Source organism: Staurois parvus, unplaced genomic scaffold (assembly GCF_062004578.1).
Source record: "Staurois parvus isolate SC_StPar_1 unplaced genomic scaffold, SC_StPar_1.0 ptg000254l, whole genome shotgun sequence".
Lineage (NCBI taxonomy): Eukaryota > Metazoa > Chordata > Amphibia > Anura > Ranidae > Staurois > Staurois parvus.
Genome location: NW_028318050.1, coordinates 1,677,260 through 1,694,541, shown reverse-complemented (window position 1 = coordinate 1,694,541; position 17,282 = coordinate 1,677,260). Strand labels below are relative to the sequence as shown.

Below are 17,282 nucleotides of genomic sequence, written 5' to 3'. Positions count from 1 at the left end.
TGTATAGAACAATTGAATATAAAGTGATAAAATACCACCCTTCTCCATATGTAATAGGAGATTCTCCACTCAAATCAGCTGGAAGACATTACAATAATGTTTATTAATGTTAACAGAACACATTTAGCAGTTAATATGAGATGATCAAAGATCTAATAGATTTAGAGATTTTATGTAGCTGGAGGGTCTATTGTTGATGGAAAGGATCTACTGTTACAGAAGGGTGTACTGTTGATGACTGCTGGAAGGTCTATTGATGCTGCTTGAGTGGAGATCCATTGTTACTGCTTGGGGTCTATTGTTACTATGGGGTATTTTGTTGTGGGGGGGGGTGTTGTTTCTGTGGGTAACCTATTGTTGCTGGGGGGGTCTATTACTGCTGGAAGATATATTGTTGCTGGGGGGCGGTTGTTGCTAGGGGTCTATTGTTGCTGGCTATGGGGGATCTATTTTACTGCTTTTCTTGTTATCAACAAATTCCATACAAATTACTTAGCACCATTGTTTACATTGCAATGACCAGGAGATGTCATTTGGCAGGAGTCAGTAAACAGTCCATGAGCTGGTTTTTAGTTTTTATTAAGGGGTTAACAGCTTGGATGGGGTCTAGTGGTATATGGGATACCAAGGAACTGCGACAATTGAGGACAAGTTTCTTAGCAACTATGTACAACATATCAAACTAGCAAAAAAAAATAGCAACAATCTCTTAAGGAATGCTATAGTCATTTTTGGTGTACCCTCTCAGACCCCAGATGAATCCTCCTCTCCAGCCAGCTGTAGTGAGGGTATTCCTGAGGAAGGAGGTCCCAAGAGCTTGCAGTTAAGCAGTCCCGGATGAAGACTAATTGGGTATTACACCTGGCCACCCTCTCCCCTTATCCCCAGGGGGTGTAAGAGTACTCACACTGTCCTCGCCTGCTAGTGTGGTGGGTTGGTGACTGCCTTCAGACCTTACTCTGGGCTGACTTCTTCCTTGCTAACAAGTTGTCCTCCCTGGGAGACGTTGAGGCAGTAAAGATCCTCCCGGTTCCGGCGCCGCATGTGAGGACGGCGGGAGCCGAGGCTCCGGCTCACTCTGCATAGAACGCCAGCTCACCACAGCAGGGGACAATTTAAACTGGCAAAAAAGTGCCCCCCGATCCCCACCCCACACTTACCAGGCATGGATCGCTACCTGCTCCCAGTCCCAGGCGGCCCTGGATTGGCGATGAAGGCAGAGGGATGCAGCTCTCCCCTTTCTGCAGCCAAGATAGCCGCCGAGCACACCAGCAGCAGCAGCAACATGGACACAGGACAAGGTGTGGCAGACACACACAAGACAAGCTGACACCTGTAGTCCCAGGGACCAATATGATAAAATAGCACAAGCGGTTGCTTCACTACTGTTACCCACTATTACTCAGGTAGTGAACAGCAGTGCCAATGGGAATAGAACAGATCAGACAAGACATGAGCGAAAACGCTAAACGCATAACAGGTGAAACAGCGCCTATCAGATCTAGAGGATGACCTTCAAGCCATTCGGGTGGGAAACGTACGCAGCTATCCATCTTGGAAAAAATTGATGCCCTAGAAAATCGGTCATGCAGGAATAATCTATGCATTGTAGGCCTCCCTGAATCATTTAATTCAGGCACCCTAGTGGACATCTGTTCCACGCGTATTCCCGCTGCATTAGGTATATCCACGCAATGCCAAGTTGAGGGCACATCGCCTAGGGGCACCCTCAAATGACCGAAGCACTCCACGTTCCATAATAGTTAAATATCTCAATCATGCAGACCGCGTGGCTATTCTCAACTCGTTCCGCAATTCCCACTCACTCCAGCTAGAAGGCCACAAATTACTTTTATTTACGGTCTATTCACAAGAAGTTTCTCGAAAGTGCAAGTCCTTTCAGCAGATCTGCGAAAATCTATATCAAAAAGGGATTAAGTTCACCCTAGCATATCCAGCCATTTTACACTTCAATTCTCCCACGGGAAAATCCAAATCCTTCGCTCACCCGGAAGAGGCCCTCCAATATATAGAGGCCCTCCAATATATGCAGACACACATGATGAATATCCGAGACCCCTCACCTCCACACTCTACACTCTGAGACCCAGGCCCAAGAGACCAACGCAGCCCATGCAAAGATCCACCAAAGCGGCAGCGAATCAATACTTCCTTGTCCAAAACAAAACCGCCATGACAAGGCTTGCTCCCATATGGGAATGTTAGTACTCTTTGTTACCCTAGGGTTACGCTGTTGCCCGCCTGGGCATCAATTCTAGGGCGCGCCTTCCAATCTGTAAATCTCATACTATACCATTTGATTATCTACACCTGTAGTTGAGTTAATATTGGTTACCTGAGGGATCGCCGGGACCGATAAACATGTGCCCAGGGGGCGTCTCTGTCATGGCTACCCTTCAGGGAGGCTTTGACCATCGTAACGTTGCCGATCTCAGGGAAACAATATATTTTCTCCCCCATGCCAAAAGGTTAACTCTCAATTAGGGGACTTTTCTTGACCATTACATGCGTTAAGATGCTTTCTCCCCTGCTGCAGGTTCACCTCAGCTCAGATCCGGTTACGCTGATCAAAGTTAGTGGCAACATACGGAAAAAAGCAAAGTTCAGATTGCTATTTTGGTTTACAGAATTTTATGTTTGTTCAAACGGCTCATGTTGGGCTTTGCCTTGGTTTATTCTCCTGTCTATCTTTTTCCCACTTCCTTCCCTTCTTTCCTCCTTTCTTCTTGGAGAACCCCTATCTCGCATGGTCCAATCACTCCCACAGGCCACTATGGAAGAGAGATCCGACTTTACTAGATGCTCAACAGTCTCACCTGATGTAACCCCCGCTCACATCACCCAATTACTCCCAACGCCATGACATGTATAATCTCCTGGAACGTTAAAGGCCTGAGAACACACCACAAACGCATGGTGGTTTTACGCCATCTTCAGCGGCTAAAAACAGATATATTGTAGCACTACTCCAGGAAACCCATCTGTCCCAAAACGACTTTATACGTATGCAAAAGCTATGGGTGGGCCGGGTACTGGGCTCCCCTTCACTCCACCACAAAGCAGGAGTTCTAATACTCATACAAAACGACTCTCCCCTGACATCCTCTCCATGGAAACAGATGAGGATGGACGCTTTGTCTCAGCTCATCTCAAGTTAGGTACCTCCTCTTTGATTCTTACAAATATTTATGCACCAAACTTTCCTCCCAAACAATTCTTCCAGGATATTTCACATAAAATATCAAAATATATGCATCTCCCACTTTTAATAGGGGGCGATTTCAACTCTTGCATGAACTTGCAAGAAGACAAATCAAGCCCGACAGACCATACCAGACAACTCCCCTTCACCCCCACTCAAGCGCGCACAGTGCTCAACAACTTTGCAAAAGCACTCCAACTCATTGATGTCTGGTGCTTGACGCATCCTGATGGTACAGACTTCACCTTTTTTTTCCCCAGTCCACAAATCTTCATCTAGGATTGATTACTTTTTCTATTAATCACACCTTGTTGCAACATATTTCAGACACAACTATTCATGACATGGCTGTCTCAGATCATGCTCCCATCTCTTTAACCATTCAACACCTAACACCTAGCTCTCAGGCCCGATCATGGCGATTTTGTTCTGTGACACAAATGCGGCCCACATATCTAACCCAAACCTATTCTGGGATACGGGCAAGGCAGTGCTACGTGGCAGAATTATTGCATTCACTTCAGCATACAAGAAAAATCTCCTCCATAAATAGACTACAGTCAGCCAACATTTAAGACAAGCTCAAAGGAATTTGGCAGATCTCAACTCACATCAAAACAGAAAGGCGTGGACAGACGCCAAACACTAATTTGACACCTGGGCAGCAGCCCAGGAGTTGATATACAAATCCTATCTAGATCTTCAATACCACAAATTCGGAAACCAATCAGGCAAACTCCTAGCATGTCTATGTAGGAAACCTTTTGTGCCTACCCACTTTACCGCGTTAAAAGATTCTCAGGGCATTCAAAAAACGTCCTCAGAGGAAATAATTTCCACACTGGAGAAGTTTTTTTGCAAATCTCTACGATACAGATCCCATCGACACTGAACGGGCCACTGCCTTTTTAGAGAAACTCAATCTTCCACAAATTGACCCTACCTCACTTCATACCCTGAATGCTCCGATAACCCAATTGGATATCAGTCGTGCTATCCAGTCTCTAGCAAATGGAAAAGCCCCTGGACCCGATGGCTACACCGTAGAGTTCTACAAACTTATCACTAACACTCTCACACCTACCTTGCAGTCCGTGTTCCAAACGATCCAAGAAGGAGGCGAATACCTGCCATCTGGCTTTCAGGCATACATCAAGCTTATAGCTAAAAAAGACAAAGACCCTACTAATCCAGGTTCTTACCGCCCAATATTTCTTTTTTGAACCTAGATGTCAAATTGCTCTCTAAAATTATTGCAAACAGATTGGCTTTAAGCCTACCTTCACTAATCCACCCCTCCCAAGCAGGGTTCGTCCAAGGTCGTTCAGCCGTATCAAATATACACAAGGTCTTAACACTCCTCAAACATGCTAAACACAATCCCCTCCAGGACATAGCGATCATATCTCTAGATGCCGAAAAGGCTTTTGACAATGTTAATTTTACTTGGTTGTTTCTTACCCTACAGAGATTTGGCTTTGCAGGCCCTTTCTTCCACGTGATTCAAACAATGTATTCACCACCAAGATATTTGCGTCAGGTCACATTTCTAATCCCATAAAACTCCATAAGGTAACCCGACAGGGATGCCCCCTTTCCACACTTCTTTTTAATCTCGCCCTGGAACCCCTAGCCCGATACTTACTATTCCATTCCGATCTCCATGGAATCTCGATAGGCCAACAAGAATTAAGACTTTCACTATCTGCAGACGACATTTTAATTTTCACCTCAAATCCTCCTTCGGATTTGCCATATATCCGAGATACCTTTACCGAATTCCGGCATTATTCAGGATTGCGTATACATTTTTCTAAAAGCGAGGTTCTGCCGCTGTTCCATGCCCGCCCCCCCACAGTGGACCCAGAACTCTCAATTCACTTTAGCCCACAGATACATTAGATATCTAGGCATAAAAATAGGAAAGCTAGCCTCCTCACTATACACACTTAACCTTACGCCAATGATCAACAAAATTCTAGGGGAATTGGAGATGTGGAGAGAGTTACCTCTGTCCCTTTTGGGAAGGTTGCATCTTTTTAAGATGGTGAGCTTCCCAAAACTTCTATACCCTATGCAGACTATTCCCCTCCTTCTCAGGCATAAAGATTGCACGCAACTAAATCAGGCAATTTCCAAATTTCTATGGAGAGGCAAACGCCCTCGCATAGCATTACACAAACTGTACCTTCCAAGGAGTGAGGGTGGGACCGGACTCCCCAATATATGCATATACAATCTATCTTGCCTAGTACGAGTATGTCTAGACTGGCTTACTCAAACATCTAAATATTCCAATTTCCAACTCGAATCCGATATGGTTCACCCTTTTAATCTCACGGCCCTCTTGCACAACCCTCTTATTCGTGACACTCTCATCACATGGAAAGAAGTTAGACGTAAATTGGGAGCATCTCCGTGGATCTCATGTTTTCTTCCAATTCATAACAACACCTCTTTTCCCCTTTCCCAACAATATGCAGCTTAATGCACATGGGTAGCTCATAATCTTACTTTGATACAGCAATTGTATGATACTTCAAATGGCTCACCGCAACCTTTGCATCACATACAACAATATTACCAATTACCCCCTTACCACTTTTTCTATGTATTTCAAGTAAGGAACTATGTGAACTCCTATAGCACTGGTCAAGTCCACTTCTGGTCAATCGCTTCCCGGCCTTTTGGCTAAGATCAAGTGTAGTATCTGTTCTTATCAGTGTCCAGTGGGGGTGCTCCCGGCCATTCTAGCTTTGCGGGGATGGCTGTTGTATAGTACCCTCACTGGTATGATGGGGGTCCGGAAGGCTAGTACCGGAGGGACAGAAACCGGGGAGCGCCATGATTCATTCTGGGGCCTCGGGAGTAATTCCTCCGAGAAGACTGGAAAGACCCAGTACCTCCTGATTTGGACGGATCTACCTTGGTCTGGCCAGGGGCTGGGGACGCAAAAAGTCCGCAAACTCAGTGCCCCCTGAGTAGTCGCCTCAGGGGTGTCACTAGTAACACTTGGGTGTGGGACCCCACGGTGTGAAGATGGCACATGGTCACTGTTTTTCACTCTTTTTGCACAGCGCCCTAAGGACCAGGTCTTTTGGCTAAGTCCAGGGCAATTTTTGCTACGGGCCTCAGGGCCTGGTCTGTGCACAATTTGGCACGGTACCACTTTTTTATTTTCTATTTATTTAATTTATATCACTCCCACGTTTTGTCACTTTTTACTTTACTTATGTGTGTGTTTTTCACGGATGGAGGGTGTGGGTCCTCGGGCCTACCCTGAAGTCTAGGGGGAGGATGTGTGGCCTTTTGGTTCCTTCCTCCCCTGATCCCTAGGGGGCCCTTCTTCGGGAGAGCCCCCTGACCAAGTACTGGGTGTCTGGCTTCGGCTGGACACAAGGAACGGTGGTCCACCAGGCCTTTTGGCCAGGAGGACCAATTGGGAACCTTGTCCCCGTCAGGAGCTTCGTGCCCCGGGGGATCAGGGTAAGCGGTCCAAGCCCCTTTAGGGGTAGGACACAGCACACCCCTAAGTGCACTTTTTCGTGTGGTGTTTTGCACTTGCACATTTTTTGTGAACACTTACGGGTTTTTTCGTTATAGTTGCACGTTTGCGGACTTAAAAAAAAAACAAAAAAAAAAAACTGGTCAAGTCCACTAGATTCTCCGCTACCATATTAGAGGTTTTGGCACAACACTGAAATTACAAGATATCCAACATCTACAAACCGCTAAATCGTCTGTACTGGAAACCTCAAACTCAATCCAATCCTGGACTAGAGAGTTTGACAAGGCATTTACAGCAGATCAAATACTCTCAGGCTTCAACACCACATGTGCCTTCAATATCAATGAATTCTGGCGCGAACAACAGTTCAAGATTATGCATCGAGCCATGTCTTTACCTGAAAAACAGCCCTGAAGTGCCCAAATGCCCGCCCTGCAACATTCCTAAACCCTCCTTACACCACAGTTTCTGGCTCTGTCCCTCCATATCTGTCTTTTGGACACAAGTAATCTTTTATGTCTTTTGTCACCACCATCCAACTGACAAGGGATCCTTTAATCCTTCTGTTCGGCAATATGGAAAATCTAGCTACAGGTTCTCTGCCCTCTGAACTCCAGATGCTGAGAAGATACAAACCATGGTTATCTACCTGTCTCTTGGCAGCAAGAAGGGCCATCCTGAAAAAATGGGTCTCCAACATTATCGGATCTAAAACAAGACCTCAACTTTCTTACATCTGGACAAACTCCATTTAATCTCCTCACGTCCCAGCCACGGTGTAGATCTACAGTATATATCCGAAAATGGAGTTCTTATGTTAATGCTACACTCTCTTTACAAGAGCTGAGGATGACAGATTATCTGTGCCTTGATTTGTAACTTTGACTACTCATAATCTCTCTATGCTATCTGTATGTAAGACATTGGTTATGAAGACTTGCTCATGTATACTTGTGGTATCTACCTTCTGCTTCTATGTTTGCCCCCTAGGTTTCTCAGTGATTTGAGCTACAGTACAAAGCTAGACCGAATGAATCGCCCAGCTACTATCCATAACATAGACACTTACGCCCAAATTTCCATTCATATCCCACATGGTAAATGGGGGAAAAAAAGAGGTCTCTCTCTCACCTTTGTCTCCCTAGAACAAAGTGTGGACATATGTTACATCTTCAATCTACCCAATCACTAACGTCATTTCTTAAGTTATAATGTAGATCTGGACCTAATCACTCTACCTATGCTCATATCCTTCTCATTGCATCTCCCTGCACACATAGAGTACCCAGGGTTCTACTGGTCTCTCCCCCTTCCTTCTCCCTTCCTCCCCATCACTCTTTTTGCCAAGTTAACCTATTAGCAGCACCACAGTTGCTACCCCCTTCTGTCTTCTTCCTCCTCTTTCTTTTCTAATCCCTTTTCCCACTTCATCCTCTTTCTCCCCTCCAACAACTACCACACATGTATACAGCCTTTTCATAGTTTTTCTTTTCTATTCTATCACTGAAGTCATATGCTGACATTAGACCTCAGCCAACACAATTAAACCCCCACTCACGCCCAGAACCAAGCTAGTACACTGCATCACAGATCTCTCCCTCTCTCCTACGCATCTTCCTTACAAATATCCAAGACTTCCCAGAATCTGGAGATGAGTCAACCCCCCCCCCCCCCCTTAGCAAGGCTGAAGCTAATTTGACATACATTGAATCTTTCTGAGATACTATCGGCATAATGTATGGTTTATCTTATGGTTATGTACTGTGATATGTGCTTCCACTATATTTTCTCTGTTGCTTTGGTCGATTACCATGTATGATTGCTAAAAACCCAAAAAAAAAAAAAAAAAAGATCTTCCCATCCAGCACCCTGCCTGTAGGTAGGCTCCTCTCCCTGGGGCTCCCTCTCAGGCTCCTCACTCCAGACTTCCTGTCAGTCCATCTTCCACCTGACACTGCACACTTCTCCCCAGGTTCTGTGATATTTGAGGGTTGCCCTGGTCACCATGCCCAGCCTCCTGCCAGAGGATTGGCCAAGGTCCTTCAAACTTGCAGATCTGGGCCTTCTCCCCTCCTCCTCCCCTGTTCCAGAAAGTTCTCTAGTTTCTGGAAGGTTGAGAGGGCTCCAGAAGCCCTGACCTGTAGAACATCCCACCCTGTACTGAGGTGAAGTCACTGCTTCACTCCAAGGCTAAGCCTATCAAGGCAACCAAGAGGGCATTACACTGGGCAGGGATGAGTGACTGGTTGGTAGGATGCTAGCGGGTTCTAGCTCTCTAACAACCAGGAGCCCTGAGCAGAAAGTTATCACATTTATCAGGGGTAGTAAAAATGCTGCTAAATGTTTCCCTTCACACAGGAGGTTTTCTCAGCTGAACACCCATTCAGATGTTCCCAATGGAATCTCCATAGATTGTGTACACAATGCTGAGTTCTCCCTCATATTATTCACCCTTTTGGTAAAATCTTCTTAGCTTACAGTGTTAGGCCGTTTACTCTATTGGTTGAATGTTCTTTAACTTTTATGGTTGAATGTTGCCATTGCCTGAGGTAGGGAAACAAATGGAAACTGACATTGTACACATATTACCCACTTGAAGGCTGTGTATAAACAGGGCTGATGCTAGACTATTTTGCGCCCTAGGCAAGACCAGCTACTTGTGCCCCCCCCCAAAAAAAAAAAAATTTTTTAAAAAGTAGAAAATATTAAATCAACAAAACATAAAATTGATAAATTTCTTTTAATTTGCAAAAATAAGTGCCATAAGATGCCACCAGCACCAAAATTCTCTAGTTGCCGACCGCAGATAGCCGAATGACGGCTGCACTACGGCCGGCTAGTTCTGGGTGGACGTCATATGACGTCCTCCCAGAACGCGCTTTCCTGCGCGCCCCAGAGGGGCACCCGGCAATCTCCGTGACCACCAATCACAGCGGCCTTTTACCACATGATCAGCCGTGTCCAATGACACGCTGATCACCGGGAAATTCAATTGCCGGTTCTCGGCTGCACTTTCCTCACGCTGTCAGATCATGAGGAAAGTACTGCCGAGAACTGGCAGTTGTCAGAGCAGGGATCGGCACTGATCATCAGGGCACTGATGATCAGTGCCCTGATGATCGGTGCCGAGCAGTGCCACCCACAAGTTCCGCCCACCTGTGCCCAGCAGTGCGCCCACTAGCTCCGCCCACCTGTGCCCAGCAGATCACCCACCTGTGCCCAGCAGATCACCCACCTGTGCCCAGCAGAGCACCCACCTGTGACACTCTGCAGTGTCACAAACCTGTGCCCAGAAGTGCCACCTACCTGTGCCCAGCAGTGCCACCCACCTGTGCCCACCCACCAGTGCAGCCCAGTAGTGCTGCCAGTCAGTGCCACCAGTCAATGCCCAGCGGTTGTGCCAGTCAGTGCCGCCAGTCAGTGCCCAGCGGTTGTGCCAGTCAGTGCCGCCAGTCAGTGCCCAGCAGTGATGCCAGTCAGTGCCATCTATCAGTACCCATCATCAGTGCCGCCTATCAGTGCTGCATATCAGTGCCGCCTATCCGTGACACCTCATTAGTGCTGCCTATCAGTGCCGCCTATCCGTGCCACCTCATTAGTACTGCCTATTAGTGCCCTTTAGTGCTGCCTATCAGTGCCCATCAGTGCCGCCTATCAGTGCCCATCAGTGCTGCCTCATCAACGCACATCAGTGAAGGAGAAAAATTACCTGTTTGAAAAATGTTATAATAGGAACAAAGAAACTTTTTTTTTTCAAAATTTTTGCAATTTTTTTGATTATAGCGCAAAAAGTAAAGTGCCCAGTGGCGATTAAATACCACCAAAAGAAAGCTCTATTTGTGAGAAAAAAATGATCAAAATTTCATATGGGTACAATGTTGCATGACCGCGCAATTGTCAATCAAAGTGCGGCAGCGCTGAAAGCTGAAAATTGGCCTGGTAAATAAGGGGGTATAAGTGCCCAGTAGGCAAGGGGTTAAAGACAAAATCAATGTTACGGATGGACTGTATCTGTGGCTGGCAGTGGCAGGGTGACAGTTGCAGTGAGTGGAGGATGATGGATCCACACTGACAGATCCCAGGCTGGAATTCCCCAGGCAATGGGGGGAGGTAAAACGTTGCAACAGCAGGCAGCACAGCCCCCACACACACAGAGAACACCTGAACTGAGCGATCTCATGCAGTGACAGATACAACACAACACACCAACACATAGGTCAGCAGGCCCAGCAGAGAAGCTGAAGGGCTTAAACTCCACAATGATCAGCAGCCACCAGCCAACTTGCAGTAAGGTACTGAGTCTGAGAGGAACACTGGAATGGCAGCTCAGCTGCTACACTGGCCCCAGACACTCTGCATTTTCCTCTGTCCTTTCTTCCTCCCCTCTAATGCCCCTCCCCTCAGATGAAGGATCATTCATGACGTGGTGTCATCGCACACAGAGGGGCGCCCCTAGGAGGGGCCACCTAGTTTGCCTAGTGGAAGCACCGGCCCTGCGTATACGTATACAAACATTGCTGTTGTCAAGTGGTTTACCCGAGTTATGACCGAAGAAATGAGCCATAACCCTGGTACCGTTTTTTTTTTCTACGGCCTGTTTTCATATGAAAGTGGTCCTAGTGGCTCTTGAGCTGCTGGCTCACTTTCCATAGTGGAAGACCCCCCCCCCCCATGGCTCGCCGGTGTATCTCAGGCTTACTGTTAACGCTAGTCGGCCTGAGAAATGATCTGATGGCGCAGCCTCCTCAAGATGGCGGTAATGCAATTTTTTTCTTTTCTAAAGCAAAAGTTAAAAGAAAAAAAAATGTAACCGACTCCCGCCCACCATATAAGGTAATGACGGGCGCAATGTGGTTCTCTCGTTCTGGGAGGACATCATATGACGTCCTCCCACTCTAACTGCGCGGGGTGTGCAGCATGGCGATCGGTGGTGCGCTGTGCCCGTGGGACACAGCAGATCGCCGATCAGCGAAAAGAGCCAATGACTTCGGCTCTGTCATGTGATCAGCTGTGTCCAATCACAGTTGATCACATTTAAAAAAGGAAAAGGAAAGCTGACAGCTTTTGAGGAAAGGAGAGCCAGTAATCGGCATTCCTCAGAGGGGACATCTACACTGATCATCAGGGCACTGATGATCAGTGCCCTGCTGATCAGTGTAGCCCCATCAGTGCCACCTGTTGGTGTCCATCAATGCCACCTGTCTTTTCCCATCAATGCTACCTGTCAGTGCACATCAATGCCAAATATCAATGCCCATCTGAGCTGCCTTTCAGTGCCGCCTATGAGTGGTGCCAGTCAGTGCCGCCTATCAGTGACCATCAGTGCTGCCTAGCAGTGCCGCCCATCAGTGCCATACATGAGTACTGACTTTCAGTGCCTATCAGTGATGTCTGTGAATGCCCACCAGTGATGTATGTCAATTCCCATCAGTGCCACCTACCAGTGCCTCATCAGTGCCACCTATTAGTGCCTATCAGTGCAGTCTCATTGGCGCACACGCGCAGTGAAGGAGAAAAATTACTCGTTTACAAAATGTTATAAAAAAAACGAAGTGTGTTTTTTTTTTTTTAGTAGTTTTTAGTTTGTTTATCAAACAATAAAAAAAACCCAGTAGTGATTAAATACCACCAAAAGAAAGCTCTATATGTCTCAAAAAAAAGATAATTTAATATGGGTACAGGGTTGCATGACCGCACAACTGTCATTCAAAATGCAACAGCACTGAAAGCTGAAAATTGGCCCTGGGCAGGAAGTGGGTGAAAGTGCCCTGTAGGCAAGGGGTTAAACTTGCTTTTAGAGCTTTGGTGTCTTTTTGACCTTTGACCTTGGATCTCGTATTCATGAGGACCTGTCATGTATATTTCTATTACAAGGGATGTTTACTTTTCTTGTAATAGGAATAAAAGTGATGAAAAAAATTAAAGGGACAGTGTAAAAAAACAAAAAAATCTAAATGCCCCCATCCCACCGTGCTCACGTGGAGAAGTGAACCCATACGTCATTTGTGTGCGCATATGTAAATGGAGCTTGCAGCACACATGTGAGGTATCGCCGCGATCGTTAGAGCGAGAGCAATAAATCCAGCGCTAGACCTCCTCTGTAACTCTAAACTGGTTACCTATAAAAATGATTAAAGCAATTTTAAGTTTGTAGTTTGTCGCCTTTCCACAATTGTAACATCCTCTTTTATATTTTACAAAAAAATTGGGGTGTATATTCAAAATAGCATTTTAAAAAGAGCTGCGCAAATACCATGTGACATAAAATTGCAATGATCGCCATTTTGTTTTCTAGGGTGTTAGCTAAAAAATATATAATGTTTGGGGATTATAAGTAATTTTCTAGCAAAAAATGCCAATTTAGACTTGTAATCAAAACGTCCCAGAAAATTTTTGGTCTTCAAGCGGTATAAACATTCTGGGTATTATTTGTTACTTTTTGTGTGAATCTCAGAATAAAAAGTACAGCGCTAGGAAAAAAAAACAGTATAAGCATTCAAATCAGGCAATAAAATAAGTAATAAATGTGTATTGTCTTAAAATGCCTAAGAAAAACTTGGGAATATGATCCCTCTGATGTGTTTTGAAACATAAATTGTCATAAAAATCTCTGTAAAATCTTCCCAGTAATATTCAGGATAATCTCCAGGTGATGAAGTACAATCCCAGTGAATGAATCCTCAGGTGGGTGTGCTAATAAATGTAAGAAATGTGCACTCACCAGAAGCGCTTAGGTATAGCGCGTTGTATCATATACTGTCAATAGCAGTCAGGGATCCCTTCTTAGGGTGGTCCGGAATGCAACCTGGGAGTAGATGGCCTTCCTTGAGTTACAGGATACAGCAGGGTAAATTAATCAATCTCATCCAGGCTCTGGGATGCTCACCGGGAATTGCTGGGAAGTTAAAACTCTCGGTGCAGAGCAAAGAAAAGGGGTACTTCCATAGTGTAGTATTTAATGGTATTAAATGTAAAAAAATGTAAACCAAACACGTACACTATGTGGTAAAATAGTTGAAGCAACAAAATGACAATTGCATGTATAAAACACTGGCCAGCTGGTTAAATGAAGTGGCCGCCGGACCTCCGTGATCCGGTGGCTTGATGTCACGGCTAGCAAGGGCACCTCCTTGACGCGCTTCGTACCACAAGTACATTGTCAAAAGGGGTATGCCAATTTTTTCAAAGATTTTACAGAGATTTTAATGACAATTTATGTTTCAAAACACATCAGAGGTGCATGCGCGTTTTTATGTAAGGGATCATATTGCCAAGCGTTTCTTTCGCATTTTAAGACCATACGCATTTATTACTTATCATTTTATTGCCTGATTTAAATGCTTATACTGTTTTTTTTTTTTTTCTAGCGCTGCACTTTTTATTCTGAGATTTTATTGAAGTCTTATGGTGTACCTTTAGTGTTTTCAGCTGCTTATGTACATATATCTTTATAGCGCTCGCTACATTTTTTTACTATTTTATACTTTTGTGTGAATGATGAAACATCCGCAAAGCAGTTTTTGTTTTTTTCAACCGCTTCCAGCCTGGCAACCACACATTAACAGTCAGGTGCGATCTTCATCGTTCTGCTTGGATGTTCCTGAACTTCCCTCAGAACGTGGCCTGGCACGTGGCCTCATGGCTGTGCAGCTGTGTGCTCTCGGTGTGCCTGTGTTCCCTGGACATAGCTCAATGCCGCTCGGCAGGAGAGCTCTCTGATTGGCCCTTCTGATCACATGATGGCTGTGTCCAATCATAGCCATCCTGTAATTTCCACACAGCTGTCAGTGCACCAGTGATCAACATCTGCCGCACAGTACCAGTGGTCCACATCTGCAGCACAGTACCAGTGGTTGTCCACATCTGCCGCACTGTACCAGTGGTTGTCCACATCTGCAGCACTGTACCAGTGGTTGTCCACATCTGCAGCACTGTACCAGTGGTTGTCCACATTTGTCACACAATACCAGTGGTTATCCACATTTGTCACGGTGTAGCAGTGTAAAATCCACATCTGTACCAGTGATCCACATCTGTCACAGCGTACCAGCGTAAAATCCACATATGTGCCAGTGATCCACATCTTTTGCGGAATACCAGCGTAAAATCTACATCTGTACCAGTGATCCACATCTGTCACGGAGTACCAGTGGTCATCATCTTCTGTACCAGTGATCAACATCTGTCACGGCCTAGCAGTATCAAATCCACATCTGTCACACAGTACTAGTGTAAAATCCACATCTGTACCAGTGAATAACATCTGTCGCAGAGTACCAGTGTCAAATCCACATCTGTACCAATGTCACAGATCCAACCCACACGCACACACCCACAGTGACTAGTTAACCGAGGCGCGCACGTGCGGCCGTGACTTGGGGTAAGAGGGAATAAGGGGGACTTAATCTGATTATATACAAGTATATAAGACCGGCACTGATATACTTTCACAGCCCGCACTACCTCTGGCCACCACTAGAGGGAGACTCCACTCCAATCCAGCTGGCTGACCACACACACAGGCAGACACAAATCTTATATACAATCTGGTGCACACTAAGAGTTGAGGAGCAGCCTAGCAATCACACACCATTCTAGGTTTCCTCCAGCTATCCTACAGCTGGTCCTCGTTAGGAGGAAGTGGGCATGGTGCTGCTGACACAGAGTGGTGAGCATGTGAAGCTCTCTGAGGCTTGGAGGCCTCATTGGGGCCTGGGCCTAAATTTTGGGCCACAGCCCAAGCAAACTATGGCTGAGCCTGGCCGTAATCCAGGTGGCGGAAGGACCCCTAGTACTGGTCCTGGAACAACTATTGAGGACCTGGGAAAAGGCCCTAAGCCTGGGGAACCTTATTCTGAGTACAAAAATCGTGTGGCTATGCACATTAAAAGGATTGCTCAGGAGGAAGAGAAACTGACACAGATGAAGAAGGATTTAAAACGCCTGAAGGCCTCTTATGACAGAGTTTGGAGCTCCAAAAGGCAGGCCATGAAGCCTGAATTGGATGCTGTGGAGAAAGCGGTTCGGCAGCAAGAGGACCTGGTGGCAACACTTAAAGCCACAAGTGGAGTAATGAGGGAGAAATACCTCAATGAAGAGCGATTTAGGCAAGCAAGAGAGAAGTCATTTGCAGCAGTGAGAAAACAGACGGAAAGGGTGCTTTCTTCAGAGGAATCATCTGATCCCGCCGGAGGGATCTCTGCATCTCCAGGGAAGCATGCAGGAGAATCAGTGTCATCTCCCATGGTTGAGGAACCAAAATCAGCCCCCCCCCCCCCCGCAGCAGTAGAAGCTGGACTGGGGGTCCCAAGTGGAGCAGAGTGAAGCAGCTGGGGTAATGGAGTTTATTACTGAGTTGGAATCTCCCTTGGAAGGGAGACAGTTTGCCTTTTCATCAGATGAGACGGATCCGGAGGCAGACAAGTGCCCAAAGCCCATAAAGCCCAAGAAGAAGGAAAGGGGGGTGTATGTAAAGTTGCAGAGACTGACCAGTGAGCAGGAGAAAGCAGCTGCTCTGGGGGAGAGGAGCTGTGCTGTGTTGAAGCCGCAAGCTGTGGGGACAGTGAGTAAGGACCATGTGGACGGTATTGTGTCTGTGTCTGCTAGTATGCCTGCTAGTGTGCCATTCTCTGTTGTCCCTGGGGATGTAGTGTTGGGGCCTGTTGCTGGGCCGGCTCCCCAGGTTGTGTCTGGCAGGGCTGGTATTGAGGGGGGCCCTCCCCCGATGCTGTTCCCCTGACCTCCGGTCCGGCTCCCGTTGCAGCTCCCGTCGCGGCTTCTGTATCGGCTCCTACCCAAGCAGCTGTGCCAGCTTCTGCATCCACCCCGGCTCCTGACCCGACCATGGGTAAGCCTCCTGTCCCGGTCTGTGGTGTGATCTCCACCCCGGCTTTAGAGCCGTCCTCCGTCCCTACTCCGGACACAGCCTCCGTGTCTGCTCCCGTTCGGGCCCCCACTCCCGCCATGGCCCCTCCCCCCTGTCATGTCCCTGTGTCTGTCTCTGTTCCTGGGCAAGCTCCTGTCACCAGACTGGTTTTGAGTTTTTCGGCAGCCTTGAGGGGGGGTCAGGGGGTGGTGAGACAGCCTGAGGTGCAGGTGGGGGGGTCAGTTCAGGGTGTGAAGAGACGAAATGTTGTTCAGTTGAGGTGGGAAGGTGGGGGTCCCCCCCCAAGCAGGAAAGAGGTTCAGTGCCTTAGAGCTCTTTGCCTTCATAGCACCAGTTGGGACTGGTGAATTTGATGTGTCTTTTGTAAAGCGTGAAAGCTTGGATGTATTTTGGCAGAGATATGAGCAGGAGTGGAAGGGGACCCCCAGGTGGGAGGGTCTCGTCCAAAGGTGATTTCCAGGCAACCTCTCGTAAAAAATATAACAATTCTGGTGAGGAATGAGTCCATCCCAGCGGCGGACATCATGGTGTGGCTGGAGTGGTATGGGGAGGTAATGAGCCCCCTTAGAAAGCAATTTGATGAGAGGGGGATCTGGACAGGAGGGTGGGCAGCAGTAATAAAATTACCGGTGGAGGAGAACCAAGTCAAGCATATACCATCATCA

The 17,282-nt window shown here is 46.7% G+C and overlaps 1 protein-coding gene and 1 non-coding gene across 2 annotated transcripts in view; both read left to right on the top strand.

Annotated features, from left to right (window-relative positions):
• LOC149459574 (uncharacterized) overlaps positions 1–17,282 on the top strand; it is a 123,048-nt gene that overhangs the window by 56,277 nt on the left and 49,489 nt on the right. The gene's annotated exons all lie outside the window — the stretch shown is intronic.
• Positions 5,895–6,077, top strand: LOC149459576 (U2 spliceosomal RNA). Its single transcript, XR_016313261.1, has one exon. It is a non-coding gene; the product is annotated as a U2 spliceosomal RNA (small nuclear RNA).